Source organism: Geotrypetes seraphini, chromosome 6 (assembly GCF_902459505.1).
Source record: "Geotrypetes seraphini chromosome 6, aGeoSer1.1, whole genome shotgun sequence".
In the NCBI taxonomy this organism is placed as follows: Eukaryota; Metazoa; Chordata; class Amphibia; order Gymnophiona; family Dermophiidae; genus Geotrypetes; species Geotrypetes seraphini.
Genome location: NC_047089.1, coordinates 247698001 through 247719107, shown reverse-complemented (window position 1 = coordinate 247719107; position 21107 = coordinate 247698001). Strand labels below are relative to the sequence as shown.

The window sequence follows — 21107 nt, the reverse complement described above, 5'->3', positions numbered from 1 at the left end:
ACTGGAAGGCCCCCCCCCCCGCCCTCAATTTTGCACAGAATTCTGTACAGAACCGCAGATGCAAACTGTGGAACCATTTCGGATGACTGCAAACTGCTCGCACGAAAAAGGTTGAACTTTTTGCAGCTGTAGCTTCCAGCAGCCCCCACCGCGCAAGGGAAATTAAGTTAAAGAAAGAAAGAAGAAAAAAAAAAAAAAAAGCAGCAGAGGGTACAGATCTGCGTCTGAGTGTCAGGTTTCAAACGATCGTCACCTTTCATTTCCTTTTTTTCGAGGGGAAGGCAACTTTTTAGAACCTCAACTGACTCAACGCTAGAGCCATACAGGACGCGTTTTCACAGAAGCCCGTCTCTTGCGTCCAAAGCAGGCTTCTGAAAACATCTGCCTAGTCTAAAAACAACTTTTGAAATGTTCTTTTGCACGGCCTTGGCTCCAAGCCACGTGTGGGGGGTGGGGTATTAGGCTGAACCTAAGTCCTCTGTTTTAACGGTGGGAGGACAACTTCGTGCGTCTCCATTCTCCCGCCAACGTCCTTTGAATCTGACCCTGAGCCTAAGAGCTGATGTCGCATTGCAAGAGACAAAGAACAGCAACGGCAGTGGCCTTTGGCCTGGGCGCCGCCGCGTGAGCGGACTGCAAGGCAGGATGGCCCACTGGTCTGACCCGGCAGCGGCAATTCTTACGTTCTTACGAGGTACAGGATGTCACGTCTTTAATAAACAATCGTTCAAAAATGAACCCGGAACACAGTTTGTTGCCAAAAGGACTGATAAGAGCGGACCCGACACGGTCGGTGTTTCGAAGAAACGCTCCTTCCTCAGGGGGTCCTAGGAAGTGTCAGAACAAGAAAGCCTGATGGATAACAACTGATCAAAAGTGGAAAGCCCTTAGTGCACTGGTACGCGATGCAAAGCAAGAGACGCCCAGAACAATGCCAGAAATTTTTTTTCTCCTGAATGCATTGTGTGGCGAAGGAAAAACATGATTTTCCTGTGGTTCTCTTTGCAAAGTATTGACCTTGAAAAGAAGAAGAAGAAGAAGAAAAAAAAATACGACTGGCTGAGAGAGCTTTCGAGAAACCTGCAAAGTATCCAGACAAGTGGATTGGGGGGGGGGGGGGGGGGGGGGAGGGTTAGAAGAGAGTTGCTGAGCTAAGAAAACACAGGAAGCCCTATCCAGTTGGGAAATTGTGGATTTCTATTTGGGCTTAGCAGAGAATTTACGAAACAAACAAACAGGCTTTGGCACATATCCTTTCTGTTTTCCTGTTGGGTTTTTAAAAAATTATTTATTTATTGAAATTTTCAATATATTACAAGAAACTGACGTTCTTGATAAGGAAATACATCAGATTTTTTTTTTAATAAAAGAATATAAAAATAAAATTCTCGCTTCTTTAGACCACAAAAATCTTCTGTTTTCCTGTTAAAGACCAAGCAATTACCCCCAAACGTTACAACGCTTGCACGGGCGCAAACGAAACGAATCTGTCGTCTCTCTTCCCGAACGAAAGCAACGACATTTATCGGGCGGGGGACGAGAACTATGAAAGCGTGTCTTCTACTGATCCTGTAATTTGGAGACCCCCCTCTCTCCCCCCCCCCCAAAAAAAAAAGTAAGGGCTGTGTGCTTGGAGGTGATGCTCAAGATGCAGGATTTATTCAAACTTCCCAGCCACAGACGAAGTAAAGAGTGGAGTTGACAGATCGAAGAGTTCAGGCGAGGTGAAAAGAAGGATGAAAAAGGGAGAGAGCGAGGAAAGGGTTCCAGGGAAAGAGGCCAAACTCTTCTCCCTCCCTCGCTCCTTTCTCCCCTTCAAAGTGGTCAGAATGCAAAGGGCAACTTCAGATCTGTGGCCAAGAAGGGAGGGGGGGGGTGGCAGATCTGCTTCAGAGGGATGACATGAAAGCGTGTGATGAGAAAGGCCAGCACTGGGGGGGGGGGGGGGGGGGGGGGGGGGGGGAGGGGAGCCCGGGCGGCCGCCGCCCGGCTTTTGACAGCTCGCCGGAGAGAAGAGAGAAGTGAGAGGCGCTTATGATAATTGCGGTTCTCCACTGGCCTTCTGGGTAGCGAGGGGAGTCTGGGCTCGCGATCCTCCTTTCACTCGTCTGTGCCGAGCGCAGGGAAGGAGGAGGCGTCGGCCGCCGATCGGACCCCGTGGGCCCCCCTGCGGGTGGGCACGCGAGAGGGGCAGCGGCCGGGCAGCGCAGGCTTTGCCGATCGGAGCCCGCCGGAGGTGGTGGAAGTGTGGGGGGGGGAGGGGGGAGCGCCAGCGAGTCTCCGCCGCCCACAGAACTCGCCGCCGAAAGCCAACATGGCGCTGCGGAGGGAGCAGCAGCTGCCGCCGCCGCCCGAGTGAGCGCCGCCACCTGCACGACGGAGCCCCGGAAAGTTTGGCGATCGCCGGAGCGGCGAGCCAGAAGGTCAGTGTGTGCCCGCGATCGGGGCCCCTCCCGGAGGGACTTGACTTTTTCTTTCTCGGGGGGGGGGGGGTCAGCGGACAGGCTTGAATGGTTGGGGTCGGGGGAGGGTCTCGCTTCCTCGTCTCCTCCCTTCACTTTTCCGGGTCCTTTGCAGACGGGACCCGGCTGCGCGCTGAAGATCGCCTTTTCGGCCGGGGGCTGAATTGGAACTTTCGTTTGTTTCGTTCCGCTGCGGCGTTCGCTGTTTCTTTCATTTTTCGGAGTGTGGGAGGAGGTGAAAAGGAAACTGCCTGCTCTTAGAAAAAAAAAAGGGAGGGGGGCAGTATTTCTCGGTGTTTTGTTTGTGGGTTTTTTTTTGCATCGGGGGGGGGGGGGGGGGAGAGAACGAGACGAAAGAGCGCACACGCTCCCCACCTAGGCAGCCGCCTCTTGGCTCCCGTTCAAAGAAACGCAGCTATTAAAGCTGAAGCGAGGGCGCTTTTCTCTCTGCCCTAAATCACACGGACGAACCCCCCGGAGGGGGGGGGGAAGCCGCTAACGAAATGAGTTCGAGAACGAGGGAGTTTTGCCCGCCGAAAGCCGAATCTTCTGTAGGTAAGACCGAATCTAAGAACTTTGCTGGGGGGGGGGGGGAATGCATGATTTTCTGGGTGTAGCTGTTGTCCCCCCCCCCCGGGTCTGCCAGTCTCTGCGCTCGCAGCGAAGTTTCCTGTGAAAATGGCAGCGAGAGTGTGACACTCATTGGGACGGGGGATTTCCGTACAGTGAGGCGTCAATTAAAAGGACACCCCCCACCCCATGCACAGATGACAGGGGGAGGGAGGGGGGAGACCGGGGGCGAGCTTTGCCAGCCCAGAGCTTCGCGATCTTTTTTTTTTTTTTTTCTTTTTGTCTCCTGCTGTGAAGGAAACGTGTTGGATCCGTGGGGATTTTATTTTTTTTTTTTTTAATGCAACTTCTGAGAGTGTGAAATTTCAAGGTTGCTTCTTGAGAATGATGTCAGTAGACACCGAGATATTTTCGATCGTGCGTTGTTTCGTTTCGTTTCGTTTTGGCTGCTACGGTTTCGGCTCTCCTTTTGGCCGAACTTTTTCCACCCCGGAGGGAGGATTGCTTCTTTCTCGCGGTCTGTTCGTGCAATCGGGGGGGGGGGGGGGCAAAGATCGTGAGGGAAAGTCTTGGCTGGAGATGGTGGCTTTAGTGCCAACGACTTGCTGCGATCTGTTTCGTTGGGGTTGTTTTTTTTTTTTTTTTTTTCCGCTTTCGGCTCAGTCTCAGACCTCCGACGATCTCGATCCATCGGGCCCTGGAGTATATAATTCAGCATTTTCTGACAGAAAGTTATAAAGTACCTCTTTCTCGTTCAGGGAGCTGCAAAATAGGCTCTGCTGGGGGGGAGGGGGGCACTTTTTCACGATTATTTTGCCTGGCACCCAAGCATCAGTTAATATAATAATGGTTAATTAGATATGATTGTTATGTCACTCTAAACCGAAAACGTAGCTGTCACTTTTAGAGGTGAGTGGCTGAGGGTCTTGCTGGTTGGAAGGGACCCCCCCTTGCCCCACCCCTTGGGAGTTTGGAGCCCCCCCTTAAGCTGAGCTCCGAGTCCCAGTAATTAATGGTTAATTAGGTATGATTGTTATGTCACACTAATCCGAAAACGTAGCAGTCACCCCTGTTTTTTTTGGTGAGTGGCTGAAGGTCTTGCTTGTTGGATGGGACCCCCCCTTTGCCTCACCCCTTGGGAGTTTGGAGCCCCCCCCTTAAGCTGAGTTCCAAGTCCCAGTAATTAATGGTTAATTAGATATGATTGTTATGTCACTCTAAGCCAAAAACGTAGCTGTCACTTTTAGAGGTGAGTGGCTGAGGGTCTTGCTGGTTGGAAGGGACCCCCTTGCCCCACCCCTTGGGAGTTCGGAGCCCCCCCTTAAGCTGAGCTCAGAGTCCCAGTAATTAATACTTAATTAGATATGATTGTTATGTCACTCTAAGCCAAAAACGTAGCTGTCACTTTTAGAGGTGAGTGGCTGAGGGTCTTGCTGGTTGAAAGGGCCCCCCCTTGCCCCACCCCTTGGGAGTTTGGAGCCCCCCTTAAGCTGAGTTCCGAGTCCCAGTAATTAATGGTTAATTAGATATGATTGTTGAGTCATTCTAAGCCGAAAACGTAGCTGTCACTTTTAGAGGTGAGTGGCTGAGGGTCTTGCTGGTTGGAAGGGACCCCACCTTGCCTCACCCCTTGGGAGTTTGGAGCCCCCCCCCCACTTAAGCTGAGCTCAGTCCCAGTAATTAATACTTAATTAGGTATGATTGTTATGTCACACTAATCTGAAAACGTAGCAGTCACCCCTGGTTTTTTTGGTGAGTGGCTGAAGGTCTTGCTTGTTGGATGGGACCCCCCCTTGCCTCACCCCTTGGGAGTTTGGAGCCCCCCCCTTAAGCTGAGTTCCGAGTCCCAGTAATTAATGGTTAATTAGGTATGATTGTTTTGTCACTCTAAACCGAAAACGTAGCTGTCACTTTTAGAGGTGAGTGGCTGAGGATCTTGCTGGTTGGAAGGGACCCCCCCCTTGGGAGTTTGGAGTCCCCCCCCAAACTGAGCTCGGAGTCCCAGTTTAATTAGATACGATTGTTATGTCACTCGAAGCCGAAAACGTAGCCGTCACCCCTGGTTTTTTGGTGAGTGGCTGAGGATCTTGCTGGTTGGAAGCGCCCCCCACCCCTTGTGAGTTTGGAGTCCCCCCCCACTCTTAAGCTGAGCTGGGAGTCACTGTCACACATAGGTGACAGAGTTAATTAGGAAGTATTCTCCGGATCAGTGAGTCCCACAGCTCATTAGCTATTCTCCAGCCTTTCGCAGGATCTGCGGCTCTGTCTGGGAAAGAGAAGGGCAGGTGCCTGGCTCAGCCACTGAACTTTCCCTGGCACTGGGGGGTGGGGTGGGGGGGGTACTTGTTTTGAGACGGATCGAGACAAGGTGGCTGTGTTTCGGCGCTGCCAGGAGAAATGGAAATTCTTGCCCAAACCGCTGCTCACTAGCCGGGGCTGGGATTAATAGTGTGTTGGTGCACAGGAGGGGGGGAGGGGAATCCCGAAAGCTGCTGCTGGTGTTTTGTAATCACACGTCCCTTTGAAGGGCTTCGGCTCTCCCGTGTTACCTGGGAGGTGCTTTGGATGGGGGGGGGAGGGGTGGGCTTTGCTATTGGGGCTTCTAGTGATAGATCGGTCTAGACGGCACTTCAGTCTCCCGAGTGGGACTCAAAGAGGAAAAGGTCACCTTGAGTTTTCGTTTAACCTTTGTAAACGGATGATGCATTTATTAAAAGGGCGGCGATCGGATGCAAAAGATGAGGGGGGGAGGGGGTTGCATTTAGCAGCCGCACTTGCAAACTTTGCTCCGCTCCCGAACTCCGACTAATACTTGGCCTGATTTGACGAGGAAAACTCTACACATCCTCCCCTCCCCCAAAGTGGGGGTGGGAGGGAGAGAAACCGGTCCCCGAGCGCTTCGATGCAATCAGCCGCTTGGAGATCGCATCGAAGCTCCCCTCCCCCCTTCCCTGGTGACCTGACAAGAGGGGGGGGGGAGCGCGTGAGCTTTCTTGCTGGCTCGCGGCGGCTGCTAGTTCTCCCCCATCCCCCAGGCCCTGGGACTTGCGGCCGGCGCTGCCTTCTTTAACGCAGGGGGGGGGAAGGGTCAGCATTGCACTGAAGCGCTGCCCCCTCCCCCTGGCAGCGGGAGATCAAAGCTGCTCGTTTTCGGCGCTCTTTGTCTCGCGTGCTCGTGACTGGAGAGAAATCTTGGCCACCTTGACCTCCTGCCCCCCTGAGGGGTTCCCCCCCCCATGGGACCCTGAAACTTCTGCAGTTCCTGCTCGATTTCATCTGCCCAACGATCCCTGATTGCCATTAGACTGTGGGAAGGGCTGTGTTTCTTCAGGCCATAAAGTGTGGGGGGGGAGGGGTGGGGGGGGTGCTTTCTGCCAACTTTCACTTGACCAAAGTGCTTCTGAGTATCCTGTGCCCCCACCAAAATCTCTTTCGCCCACCGGATTCTGCGCAATCTTTCTTGAGGAATGGGTGGGCACTGCCCACCCTGGCCTCACCCATGTTTTGCTGAAAGCAGCATCAGCTATTCAGGAGTTTGTAGGTGGAGTGGTGATGGGTGTTAAGCAGGGTGGATTTTATTTATTTTAGACTGGGCCTATGGATCCTTTTTGAAACTGTCCAGAAAAGGCATTTTATCATTTGGGTGATTTTTCAGGATTGTAATCGTGAACCCACTTGGCTCTTAAAACTGACATTTCCGTACAGGACAAAACTCCGTTGTTTTGATGGCCACAACTCTGAATTCCCCTTATGTTAGTTTACCAGAGCGTCTAAAAATAGCGCCTTATGGCATCAGTTACATTATGTCCTTCAAGATGTTTCCAAGATGTTTTTAGAGCCGGCCAACGCATGTGATAACGGCTTTATAAGCCTTTTAAAATTCTGAAGTAGTCCGGGATTTTGAAAGCCCAAATCTTGACGCGGGGTGCCGTTCGCTTTCTTAAACCCCAGACTCGTTTTACAAGTTAAAAAGCCTTAAAGTTGTCCGAAGAGAAAATATAGAGATACCTTAGGGTGGATTTATAAATTATGGGTGAAGTGATTTAAAATAGTACGGTTCATCGGGAGTTTTGGAAAATCTGTGTGGGTGGGGATGTCATGGAATAGACTGAGGGCTCCTTTTACTAACGCGCTAAAAATGCTACCGAGGTTTAGTAAAAGCAGCCCTTAGCTATAATTCTGCGTTATGGTGTGAATAAAGTAGATTCCTTCCTTGCATCTTCACTTAGGTTACTTTTCTGTAGTAGAAGGAGATAAAGTCAGTGTGCTATGTTTATTTTTTTTTTTCTAGTTTTTTTATTTTTTTTATTTTTAAAATACACTTGTTCTTTAAATATGACTGCTTTATGAAGAACTGATTGCCTCATCTCCCATTGTGTAGGCATAAGGACATATTTTATCCCCCTTGGGACTGTAGTGGATGAAGCTGAAAGTTTCTGGAAAATTCAAACCTTAGCTAATGTTTTTCAGAGAAACAGAACTAAAGTTTGTTTTTATTGAGCCGGGGTCATGAGTACAGGCAGACAAAGAAATTCAGGATGAGGGAGGGGATTAAGAAGGGAAAATAAGGAGGTTAACCCCCCCCTAATGGATCATCAAAGTGCTGGGGGGGTGGGGGGGAGTATCTTACTCGCGATCTTGAAAGCGTGTTAGAATAGAGATTGCCGTGCGAGTAGGAGCCCCGTCTAATTCTTCTCCTCGGAGCAGGTTTTCTTTCGATTTCCAGTGACAGGTTTTGGAGATAGCGGAATCACGTGGACGTACGTGTTCTCTGTGGGGCTCAGATAATCCTCCCCCTCCCCCCACAGTGAATCCAAACCTCGCGTTTCCTCTGCTCGACGTGGGCAGGAGAAGGATGCCAAGTCTTGTTTTCCTCGTGGGCTCCTGTCTGCAGTAGCAGAAACGAGGATAAAAGTATTTTGACTATTACGGAGCGAACATGACATAGGAAGGGGGGGAGGGTTACTTTTTACCGAGGGAATTTTTCTTTTTAGCAGTCGATCTTTTCAGAGGAAGATTTTCAAAACTTACCCGTGCCCTTAATGATGGTGGCTCTAAACCTGTTCTAGCTGGTGTTGTGTGCATGTATTTATAGCGGGGCCGATTATTAAAACGGCTCACCGCGGTCTCTTCCGAGCTTTCTAGCAGTCTCCGACTCTCCAATGCATATGTAGTACAATTAGGTCATTAAAATTAAAATGGTATTAAAATGGGCTCATCAATATTCAAAGGAGCACTCCGGGCAATTCTCTTATCATTGCCGTGTGATTCCCCAAGCATGGCGCCGGATTTTGGTGACCAAAAATCACTGACTGCTCCGGGGGTGCCAGTACTTTGAAAATTGCATCTCGGGCATGTGTTTCTGGCTGTGGCTCATGAAAAAAAATTGGACATTAAAAAAAAAAAAAAATTCACATGAATTATAGTAGGTTTTTTTTGTGGTGGCAGGAGGGGGGGGGAAAACAAAAGCATGCTTCTTGAGTTCGTATATTATAGGCGTGGCTCATGATAAAATTTGACATAAACAACATTTCAAAATTCAAAAGCCCGTGGAATGTAGGCGTTTGTGAGCCGCGCATGTTCTATGCTAGAATAGCGGATGGCATCGTGGTGATTCTTATCCTTGCGCTTTCCATGTTGTCCTGATACGCGAAGTGACCCGAAGATGATAATGGCGACAACGCTGTTGTTTTTCCCGGCAAATGCGCACAGTTAAGCCTCTTTAGATGGCGTATGAAGCGCATGTGCCGATCGCTATGGCCAGCGACTCATCACATGTAAATTTAGTGATCCTTGTGAAACTCCGTGAACCTGATTTGCACGCGTGGGTTGTTTTTTTGTTTTTTTTTTTAGAATGACTCATCTTTTTGAAATTGTTACAATAAACCGCCGCGACAGCAGCCCTTCGGATTTTTTTCCCGGCGGTATTAGAGAATCTTCCTCTCAGGCTGACGTTATCGCTTGGCAAAGCATTGCTCTGTGGATCTGATGGTGCTGGTTGGGTTTGCTAATCTTCCAAACTCTCAAATGATTTTCCTGCTCTAGAGACATTTATGCAGCGGGCTAAAATAGGACATGTTTAATTTGCTTTTTTCCTGTCGACTGGGACATTCACTAGCCTGGAAAAGTCCACTCGGGGGGTCCTTAAGTTGAAAACCAGGTTTCTAGAAATAGATAATCGCTCCCACTCCCCTAAGGGCGTCTTTTACTAAGCTGTGGTAGTGGTTTTAGCGCACACTGCACCGGATTGCTTCCCGTGTTTGTCCATATTCGTTTTATTTTTCATCTTTTCTCTTCTGAAACGCGCGTTACCCGCGAATGGGTTTTCAGTGCCGTGTGATTAAACGTGCGAGGAAGTCCGCTCGGAGAAGATCCTGACAGCCTGAAATATCATTTGTGTTCTGGGAGACGGTTTCCAGTATAATCTCACTGCACAGGACAGACTCCTCGTGTTATTTCGTAGAAAGGCGGACAGTGATCAATTTACATTGACCTGGGCTGGCCTGGCTTTTTACATGGTAATTGCAACATCGATTTTGCATGGAAAAAAAAAGGGGGAGACTTGCAAAAACTTAAGGACCGGAAGCGATGCAGAGAGCAAATTTATGAGCTGGGGACCTGTTAACACTGGGGTAGATTTTCATAATCTTCCGTGCTAAAATCGACGTCTCTTGGGGGCAGGGAGCAGGAAGAACAAAGTAGAACCATTACATTAAAAAGATTCAGGGAGAGTGCAACGATTCATTTGTTAAAAACAGATTTCAAATTCATTTCGGTACTCTGTTTTTGTTTGGGGTTTTTTTTTTTTTGTGTCCATTTTCTCTCCCCCCCCCCCCCTTCTCTCTTCAAACCGCAGGAAACCAGCAGCCGGTCGGCAAGCTGGTACATCTGTGTACAATATATGTCTGACTGGTTCAATAAGGCCTCCCAGCGCACATGAGCAGTTTTTCCTGTAGGACCAAAAGGGCAATGTTTTTTTGTTAGATAATTGGTCAGGAAAGGCGAGACAAGGACAGGGCGTCTGTCTTTGTGTGTGTCTGAAATGGGCTGAGGGTTTACTTTGTAGGGGTCTGGGAAGCTGGGGGAATGGATCTGCCCTAACTCATATGGTTGTGAATGTGACAGACCAAATACGAGGCCCACAGACCGAAATCACCCAGAAGCACATAGCGGAGACGATCCTTATTAAAAAAAAAAAAAAAAGTAGAAATCGGATTGAAAAGTCATTAACCTCATGACTCTTTAAAAACAAGTGATCTCGTTATCCAGAGGAATATTCAAAATGCCAACCACTAACCATTAAACGCAAATGAATTTAAGGTTCGATTTACCTAGAAACCCTTGACGAAAGGAGTCGCATGAAAGCCAAGCATTTGCGTAGATTGCTAGCATGTTTCAACTTTGACCTAAGGAAAACGGCTACAGCCTTACCAGATGAAGGTCATTCTCCAGGATGGCAGGATTGTGTTCCGTCTTCCCTCCAAGTTGGAATCAAACGGGTGAATTTCTAGGCCTGTTATTGCGCTTCTGGATAGCAGGATTAAACCCATCTCTTGTTCAGAGCAATGTTTCAAAGGGTAATGCAGCGGGACTAAACATTACCTAATCCCGCTGGGGGGAAAAAAGACGTTATTTTCATTTTTTTTTTTTTCCCTTGCTCGATCTTGTTTTTAGGGGAGAGAAAGTGATGGCCTATATGGTTTCTGCCCCCAGGGTTTATTTTTGACCCGACAGAGCCCATTACAGGAAACCTTTCAAAACGCATATCGGCTGTTTTTAACCCCTCCCTGTCTGACACTCTGTGGCCAAGGGAGAAGCAGAATAAAGAGATTTTGCTAACAGGCAATACTTAAGCCTTAGGAGGAGGTGCTGAAATGTTCTCAGCCCAACCAAGAAGAGAATGACCTGGATATGGTTCAATCAATGATCCGAACGAAACAAAGTAAAAACAAACAAACCCCCAAACCAACCCAAAAACCCCAAACAAAATAAAAAACACATTAGAATATCCTTTCTGCAACACTTACGATAATACGATAACACTCTTTTTAGCCACAGTGACAAAATAATGCTCAGAGTTTAGAAAGTTGGTTGGTTGGGCTGAGAACTTTTCAGCACCCCTCCTATGTAATAAAAAAGTGATCCAAGTATAGGACAATCACGCCATTGTGACATCACTGATGAAGTTGGCTCTTATTGGTAGAATGAGACATTATGATATCACAATCTCAGGAGACTGAGGCCTAGATTCTGAAAAGGTCGTGTTAAAAACTGACTGGCCGCTGTCACAGCCATTATAGTAGTAATTTTAAAAAAGCGAGACCTGGGAACCCTTTATCCAGCAGCTATCGGCCAGAGCACGTACTTTTGTTTTGAATTCATTGCATTTGTAATCGGGAAGTGAAGCAATTTGATTAGTAGCATTTGGGAATAGGGAGGGTGGGAGGATTGGAGAGATGGGTTGGGGTGTGGGTGTATTGTGAGGTTGTTGGTAGATATATTAATGTTATTATAAGCCTCTTATGTTTAATTTGTTAAGTCTTTTATTGTTGACTTTAACAAACAGATTGAAACATAAAAGAAATATACATTTATATTTTTTGATAAAGTTAATTTAGTGTATATTTATACTACTCATTGTACTTGTCTTAATTAGTGATTTTTGTACATTTATATTAATTATGTTGGAATAATATTTTTTGTAAGTTTTATTCTGCGTATGATTTTATTATAATCCAATAAAAATTATTGAACATAAAAAAGCAAGACATTCTCCAGAAAACGCTCATGCAAATGAGGTTGGCGGAGAGTAACGAAGATTTGCATGTGCCCATTGCACATGGGCACATGCACAGAATAAATGCAAAAAAACACCCAACAGCGGGAGAGATGCACACTCTTTCCTGATGCTAAACAATACTGCCCCAGCAGCAAGAGAGATGCCCACTCTCTCCTGCCACAAGCAAGACACCCCCAACATCCCCTTGGCAGCGGGAGAGATTCCCACTCTCCCGCCGCAAACACACACATACCCCCCCTCCCGGCAATAGGAGAGATGACCACTCTCTCCCACTGCCAAACAACACACCCCCTCGGCAACGGGAGAGATGCCCACTCTCTTGCTGCCACACATCCCCCCCCCCCCCGTGCCATCGACAGCCCCTGCCCTCTCCCCTTACCTTACTTAGATGGCTGGCTGGAGGGATGCCTACTCCCTACAACCAGCAAGCCCCCCTCTTCAAAATGGCAGGCCTGAGACTCTGATTGGGCCAGGTTGTTTAAGGCCCCTCCTAAGGGCATGGCCTTAGTCATCTGGGCCAATCAGAGCCTTAGGCTCCTGGCTGGTGCATCCGGGGAGGGGCCATATTGAACCATAGGAGGGGCCTTAAATAACCTAGGCCAATCAGAGCCTCAGGCCCCTCCCTGGTGTATCCTAGGATGCACCGGGGAGGGGAAGGCCTGACATTTTGAAAAGGCGGGCTTGGTGGATGGAGGGAGTAGGCATCCCTCCAGCCAGCCATCCAAGTAAGGTAAGATGAAGAGGATGGGGTCTTCAGAGGCACTGGGGGAGGGGGGGTTGCATGGCGATGGGAGAGAGTAAGCATCTCTCCCACTGCCGAAAGGATGTTGCTTGGTGGGAGAGAGTGGGCATCTCTCTCGCTGCTGAGAGGGACTGAAATACATGCGCTTAAGAAGCTGCTTTTACCACTCCCACAAAAAAAAAAGACTAATTTATGAGAGTCATGTAATTTTTTTTTTTTTTTTATTAGTCATAGTCAAAACACACTCCACAAGATGCACTTTTAACAGTGTTGGCACTGTACCAGCACCCTTGGACCAGTCGCTGATTTTTGTCGCCATAAGCAGACGCCATGCTTCGGAGAATGACTCGGCAATGTTTAAGAATCCACCAGAGTGCTTGTTTCAATATTCAAGAGTCCATGTGCACAGCAGTGTCAGCGACTGCTAGAAAGCTCGCAAAAGACCGCGATAAGCCGATTTGATAATCTGCCGTTAAAATGCATGCAGGCTAAAAACGGTCTGGAACCAGTTTCGCGACCGCGTTAAAGGCAACCTTAAGTTTTGACAATCTGGCCCTGAAAGTCTTGACACTATGAGGGGGGTGGTGAGAAAGTTCTCAGTCCAACCAAGAAGAGAATGAGGTGGATATGGTTCAATCAAAGATCTGAAACAATGCCAAAACATAGAACTTCCTTTCTCTTAATAAAATACACTTCTCCCTCCGTGTTCGCTGTGATAGGGGGATTAACAGAACTGCAAATACAGAAAAACCGCAAATAACTTTTTCACATGTTATTCGCTGTTTTCTATTAAAAACCACCGTGAATATGGTGAAACCGCGAATAACATGGTAGGAGACCTGGCCTGTTCCTGAAGGAGAGGGAAAACACGGTGAAGAAAGTGCCGGGAATCGGCGATCTTCTCTGTAAACGCTTGGAATCAGCGATTTCTCTACGCAAGCTGATGTAATTTGGGAGGGGGGGAGGAGCCAGCAAGCTAAAAACCGTGAATACAGAGGGAGAAGTATAACACTTTTCAGCTACAGTGGCAAAATAAGCTCAGGAAGTTGTTTGGTTGGGCTGAGAACTTTTCAGCACCCCCTTGTATGGAAGGTTTCCTGGTTCTCTCTCTTTTTTTGTTTTTTTTTTTGCATGGGTACAAAGCAACTCTCTCAAAGTGAGATGCTTAACCTTTACTCCAATTCCACAAATCCTGGTATGCAGCTTAAGAGGATGTTAAAACGAAATGTTTTAAGTTTCAGTTTGAGGGTTGTACCCAAAGATTGCAGATCTCTGGAAAGCAGCAGAAGGGAAGAGCTTGCACGGCGCGGGGTTCACCTAGAGCTGGCGCTGTGCCAGGCTTCAAAGAGCATTTATAGGCTAAGGGTGGTAGGAGCCTAGTCTAGCAGTGCAGAGCTAAATGCCTCGGGCTACTCCTGCGAGGACTTAAAGCAAAAACTGTCTTCTGTTAAATGTAGCTCAGGGCGCTGTATTTTTTTAGGTGTGGTACATTTGGACTGTAGAAGACGATTTTTTGACTCTATATTCAACACTTGCTACTGTCTTTCAAGATTAGTTTTAATTTCCAGCTCTTAAGTTTTTATTTCTGTAGGTTGGAGCTGATGGAAAAGTTTATGAAATACACTTTCTCCCAGCTGTTGTGACGGCAGTCACAAGAATGGATTGCACTGAGCGCCACGGTTGCTTTATAGGGTTATTAATTTGACGAACCAACCCCTCCTAAAACTGACATCAAAGCAGAACACTGAAATGGAGACGTTGACTGAGAACCAGGGAAACGAGGTTTCAAATCTGGCTTGCATCACAGATCCTTCCTGTTGGGCAAGGCGCCTTATCTCCCCGTTGCCTTAAATGCCCACATAGGTTGTAAGATATTTGGGGCAGGGTTTATGGAGGAACGAAATACACCTATTTACATTTGCCGTAATCTACAGACCTCGCATATGGTGAAGTCACGGTTAAAGAGATACTTAAAGACCCCCCACAGATCACAATTGCAGGGAGAGGTCTGCCGGTGGGAGATTTCAATAGGCCAGATGTTGATTGGGAAATTCTAACTATGGCATCGTTTAAAAGAAAGAGATCCTGGATTCCCTTCAGGCGATGCCTCTCGGACGTCTTGGGAGGGAGCAGTACTGGCATCCGATGCTTTCAAACAGAGAAAATGCTTTTTAATATTACAGTAGGCGATCACGTGGCTCCACGGAGTCCAAAGAAATATAGATTTGAACATAATAACTAAGGCAGAGAGTTCGGGATGTCAGATGTGCCAACTTTGTTTAAATGTCGAAACACTTTTGAAAGGCACTATCACAATAGAATCTAGGTGACTGCAGAACAGCTGGAAAAACTAAAAGGAGTTATTATGAGGACTTAAAAACCCCCACAATCCTTAAAAGCTAGACAAGAAAAAAATATATATATATGAGACTGGTATTATTTTGAAAACAGGTGACTGAAGAAAGGCCATAAAAGGTTCCTATTAGAAGGAAGAGCCTAGGGAAAAGTATCTGGAAAGGCTCAGAAAAGCAGGGAAGGAGAGCTGAAAAGCAATTGGTGAAGTAAAGAAACAGAAGCCAGAAACACAATAACTTATTTTCACTGATATCTTGATGAGAGAGGAAAGTGCGGGATCTAATGCAGACGAGGAGTGAGATATATAGGACGGGGGGGGGGGGGGGAAATAATATAGCTGAATTATATACTTTTATACAGCATTTGATGAACAAGAGATTGGGCCCTGCTGGGAAAATGAGGCGTGGCCTAGTGGTTAGAGCTGCTGCCTCAACACCTTGAGGTTGTGGGCTCCATCCCCGCGCCTCCTTGTGACCCTGGGCAAGTCACTTTACCCTATGTTGCCCCAGGTACTTTAGATTGTGAGCCCACTAGAACAGATAGGGAAAATACCTAGGCCCTGTTTTACTAAGGTGCGCTAATCGGTTAACGCACCTTGGTAAAACGGGGTTAAAGTGATTAGAATTCAATGTAAACCACTTAGGATTTAAACACCTTAGTGGGTCAGATACGAAATTAGTAGGTTCAGAAAATTATTAAAGATGCAGCTATTCGTAGATGCCTTTTTTTAGTTACTCCAGCTAAAATTGATGAATTATCTATGACCTCTACTATTCACATTATGGTATTTTCCTGAGGGTTATTATATGTGTATTCATTTTATTATATGTGTATTTTATTATGTGTTTGCTTTTATTTTGTCTTCATTTTAATATTGTGTATGTAAATTATGCAAACCGTTTAGTTAAAAAAAATAAAAATAAAGTCCATAGTCTGTTATTAAGACATGGGGGAAGCCTCTGCTTAACCTGGATCGGTAGCATGGAATGTTGCTTCTCTTTGGGATTCTAGAATCTTGTTACTCTCTGGGATTCCGGAATCTTGTTATTATTTGGGATTCTGTATGGAATGTTGCTACTCTTTGGGATTCTAGAATCTTGTTACTCTCTGGGATTCCGGAATCTTGCTATTCTTTGGGATTCTGTATGGAATGTTGCTTCTCTTTGGGATTCTAGAATCTTGTTATTCTCTGGGATTCCGGAATCTTGCTATTCTTTGGGATTCTGTATGGAATGTTGCTACTCTTTGGGATTCTAGAATCTTGTTACTCTCTGGGATTCCGGAATCTTGCTATTCTTTGGGATTCTGTATGGAATGTTGCTACTCTTTGGCCAGGTACTAGAGACCTGGATTGGCTACCGTGAGAACGGGCTACTGGACTTGAGGGACCATTGGTTTGACCCAGTAAGGCTATTTTTATGCTCTTATGTTCTTATAACTTAAAATTTTTTAAACCGGAGAGGGAGATTATAGGGCGCTGCTGAGGAATGGCAAGCACAGATTGGTCTGGTAGCTTCACCAGTTCGGTCGGAGTGGCAGGGAGAGAGGGATCTGGTAGCTTCACTGGTTCTGTTCAGGAGGGGTGGATACTAAAGCCAGTGATGGCTCGCTGGCCCTGTTCAGGAGTGGTTCTTGATGGTTGCTGCTGTGGTCTCTTCACAAAAGCAGACATAGGGAAAAGGCTTCTGAGCAGCCGGCTGAAAGCCGTTCCTTGGTACTTAGTGGAGTAATTACCACTGGAAAGCATAATGGTGTACCAAGAATCCAGAAGATTACAGGATCTGACTCATAGGTATCTTGGCCTGAAAGGGCTCTGATACTGTCCCAAACATAATATTAATTGAGAAACCAGGCAGCCTCGGGGGTGGGTGCTAATGTGTCAAACTGGATTGAGAACCAGAGGCAACAGGTAAATAAGTTGATTTCAAAGAAAGGAGATTCTCTTCTTGGTTTGGGCTGAGAACTTTTCAGCACCTCATGGTAGTGTGAAGAGTTTCAGTCTCTGGTAAACAGAGCTGAGATTGTGATGTCATAATGCTCCATTCCACCAATAGGAGCCAACCTCATAAGTGATGTCACAGTGGCTTGATTGTCCTTTACTTGGTTCACTTTTGTTATATATGAGGGGGTGCTGAAAAGTTCTCATTCCAACCAACAAACTTCCTACATTCTGAGTCTTATAATTCTATGCGGATTACAAATTATTCGGGTAGTCAAGCAGTTTTCCTTAACTGCCCCGACGGGCTCCCACTCTATCTAATGTACCTGGGGCAATGGGGATTAAGTGACTTGCCCAGGGCCACAAGGAGCAGTGTGGGGATTTGAACCCACAACCTCACGGTGACGAGGCTGTAGCTTTAACCACTGCACCACACACTCCCACATTGATTGAACCATTCTCTGTTTTTGGATGGACTGAGAACTTTTCAGCACCCCAAAGCTAATCTTCCTGGAGTTTTATACTCTTGACTCCTTCCTCCTCTCCTCTTGTATATTGCACATATCTTGGAGATATCAATGTCTGGTTAAAAAAAAAAAAAAAAAATCCACAGAAAGCTTAGTGGAAGATCTCCCAGCTTAAGTTGGTGGCGGCCTGCTAACATGGTGTGAGGGTAAAAGCACATTAAGGAGAAAGACTTGAGAGGTCTTGTAGTCCTTATTTATATTTGTATGAAATGTTATTATCTGGTTCTTAAAATAAATTGGATAAAATGCTTTAAAGAAAGGGGGTGTACTTAATTGATCCATCTATCGGTTCTGCCCCACCAAACGAAGAAGTGGTGAAAGGTTCTAAGATTAGGTGAGAACTAGAATGTGGTATTATGGACATAATTATCTCGTTTCCCAGTTTAACTCCCTGGATCTCCTAACGGGTACAACCGCAGTTTGCTTATGGGAACAGATAAAATAAAAGCTTTTTTTTGTACATTGATGGTGACCTTTCCCTCGAACTTTAGGGCTAGATTCCGATTTCCGATCCGTGGCAGGCTGACCAATTCACGACGGGCCCATGTTCAAATGGGGGCGATCAAAGCAACGCCCCCCCCCCCCCACATACGATATGGATCGCTGAAGAGCGGTCCTGACGCATGCCCAGACCATCTTCTTTGCCTGTAGATGGTCTGCACTTCCCTTTCATCGTGTCCAAAGCTGTTTCCCACAGTGCATTTGCCTGCAAAATAGGCCTCAAGTACTCCGACCCACGACTCGTAAACATTCCTGCTCCAAAGGGAAACTCGGAGGGGGGGAGGGGAAGCGTCTATCCATACAGAGAATGAATTCTGCTTAAAAACAAATATCCTATCTAATGTTCAATAATTTTTTTTGAGTTTTAAAAATAAAATATACATAAACAAAAATCTTACAAAGAATATCATCTCAAGTCAGTTAATACATTGTAGATATATAAATTCAAAGAAATCAACAATCAATTATCATCACAATACAAACACAAACATCACATTAACTACTGTGAAAGGCAGTTCCCTGATACAATGGAGCCGAGCGGATGCTTCACAAAGGGCTACGATGCTGTTCCGACCCGGTCTCGCCCGCGCTTCCAGGTGAAAAGGAAGAGAGATGGACGGCAGCGGGTCTCCTCCCTCCTGCTGGCGTGCGAGTGCTGCTGACTCCACATGTTGCAGGGGATGGAGGAGAACCGAGGGACTCTGCGGAGGAGAAGCTTGCGGCATGTGCCCAGCACCTCAGGCTTTTAGAAGACCGAAATGAAGCCCGGGCCGCCCCGACTTTCCTGCTCTCTGCCACCCTTCCCCGCAGTGCAGCCCCGCTTCAAACCCATGGGTTAAAACCACGGGCTCGCACTGCGGGGAAGGGCGGCAGAGAGCAGGAGAGTCGGGGCAGCAAGAGCAAGGCTGGAAGTGCGGCGATGTATCCCTGTTCACCACCTTTCGGGGCAGAGTGGCAGAGAGCAGGGTTTTTTTTGAGGACAGTCGGCAATGACGTGAGCGACTGTTCCTCGGCAGTCGCTTCTTTTGTGATCGGCCAGCCCAGTTGGTGTTCCTTATTTTTTTTTTTTTTAATGAATCGCTGCCTTCCTACTTTTGGAGGCCCTTCCTCTCATTTGCACGCGTGGATCGGGAGGAAGGTTAGTGAATCGGGTCGGGGTTGCTAAGCGGTCGGGACATGATCGGTGGGCTTAATGAATCTAGCCCTTTAAAAAGAGAAACTCTAATGCCTAATTAGATGAAAACCAATATGTGAAACTGTAGTGAAAGGTGCTATTTTGCCTATATCGTCTTGTCAGCTGAGTCCCCCCGCCTGCTAATTCTCCCAACAGTCTGCCCGTACATGAATCGCTCACGCCTATTAACCCAAAGAGACACACAATAAAACTGTTTGTTTTGGTTTTTTTTAAACTTTTTTTATTGCACGGGGAAAGAGAAATAAATGCGATACGTGCACAAAGCACGGATGAAACGAGTAGGTTACTGGCAGAGGTTTGCAGCAGTCTAAACAGAAAGCGATATCCCTTGGCGTCCCATGAAAAAAAAAACCTGTTTAAGCAGCGAGGGTTCATTCTTGGCCAGAAGACGCATTGCAACCGTTTCATGCTAGAAATCTGGTCATCTGTAGTGCAGAAGCGGAACCCTACGTGAAAAGGGGGCCTTGGCACCTCTTGAGGGAGAAATAATGTACTTGCCGTGGGCTGAGAAGGGAGAAGGCTGCAGTTAACGATCTGTCCCTGCAATCACTGCACTTTCTGAGCTGTTTAAACTTGCACGCTATTCAGCCTTCATGCACTGCCGTTGTTCTTAAAACTTTAATGTTCAATAATTTTTTAATTGAGTTTTCAAAATAAAATATACATAACAAAAATCTTACAAAGAATATCATTTCAACTCAGTTAAAACTTTAAAACCATTCTTTCCATATTTGTATTTGAGAGAAAGAGAGAGAGAAAAAAAAAAAAAGGTGGGCATCTACGTAGATTCTGAGTCATATTTTGCCACTGGAGCTAAAAAGAATGTGATTTTATTTCGTCAAGTGCCAATTTGTAGAAACAAAATTCTCGCTTTCTTGACATGGTTTCAGATCGCCTGCTACCACCAGATCAGCCCACAGACATAAACTATCCTTCCCCTCTCTACACGGCATCCTCCTCGCAGGAAAACTGGGAAGATCCCTCCTCTCCAAAATCACGGGCCTTTGGAACGATCTCACTATCCCGCTGCGGAACCTGGGCTCCCTCCAACTATTCCGAAAACAACTGAAAACCTGGCTTTTCTCTAACATATAACATCTCTTCCTCTGTTTCATCCCCTCTTTATATATCCCCTTGTAAATCTTTCCCCTCTCTCTTCCTATATTTTTAGCTTTGTAAACCGTGTCGAGCTCCACTCCCGTGGAGATGATGCGGTATATAAACTTAAGGTTTAGTTTAGTTTAGATCGCTGATTGAACCGTATCCGCACCATTTTCTTCTTGGTTGGGCTGAGAACTTTTCAGCACCCTCCCGGTACGACTTTTTTTTTTTTTTTTTAAATATACAGAAACGATCATTCTATAAACACTAGGGATTTGGCTTTTTCTCCTATAGACCCCCCCCCCAGCCACAAATCCGCGTGTGGATGTGGAAACGTCAACTAAGGCCACAGACCAGGCACACGGATGGCTGTAGGTCTGAAAATTCATTCTTTCATCGGGCCGCATGTTTGTACTGAAGTGGGCACGGTACTGTGCCCGGGGCCCGAGACACTGACCCGCTCACCCCCCCCTCCCTGCTTACAGCCAAAGCAAAGCCAGCCTCTGGTTGCATGGTGTCCGAATTGCCAAAGGTTTATTCTGCACGCCGAGACTTTGTTTTCCAAAATAATACGAAGCGCGCCAACATTTATACCCTCTGCAACTTACGTTCAATTGTTTTTTTTAATTGAGTTTTAAGAATAAAATATACATAAAAATCTTACTTGGAATATTATCTCAACTCAGTTAATGCAATGTGGATATATAAATTCCAAAAAATCACCACAATACAAACATGGTAAAGTACCTCCCATCCCTCCCTTCCACCCACCCCATTCCAAATATTACTAATAAATAGTGCTTCACTTTCTGATTACCCTATGCAACTTAAAAAAAATAAATCTACTCCAATTATAAATCCGCAGTTTACTCTTATTGTGTCTGTGCATTTCTTAGCCAAGCTCGAATGGCCCCA

General features: G+C 46.5%; 1 protein-coding gene across 6 annotated transcripts in view; it reads left to right on the top strand.

Annotated features, from left to right (window-relative positions):
* BCOR (BCL6 corepressor) overlaps nt 1-21107 on the top strand; it is a 163287-nt gene that overhangs the window by 18736 nt on the left and 123444 nt on the right. For 2 of the 6 annotated variants that reach the window (XM_033948116.1, XM_033948113.1), the window contains exon 1: nt 2104-2423. The exons of 1 other annotated variant lie outside the window; for it this stretch is intronic. The gene's annotated coding sequence lies outside the window, so the exon portion shown is untranslated. Of the gene's footprint in view, nt 1-2098; nt 2424-2889; nt 3018-21107 lie in introns of those variants that run through there. 3 more of the 6 variants (XM_033948114.1, XM_033948107.1, XM_033948112.1) reach the window with 3 other exon arrangements.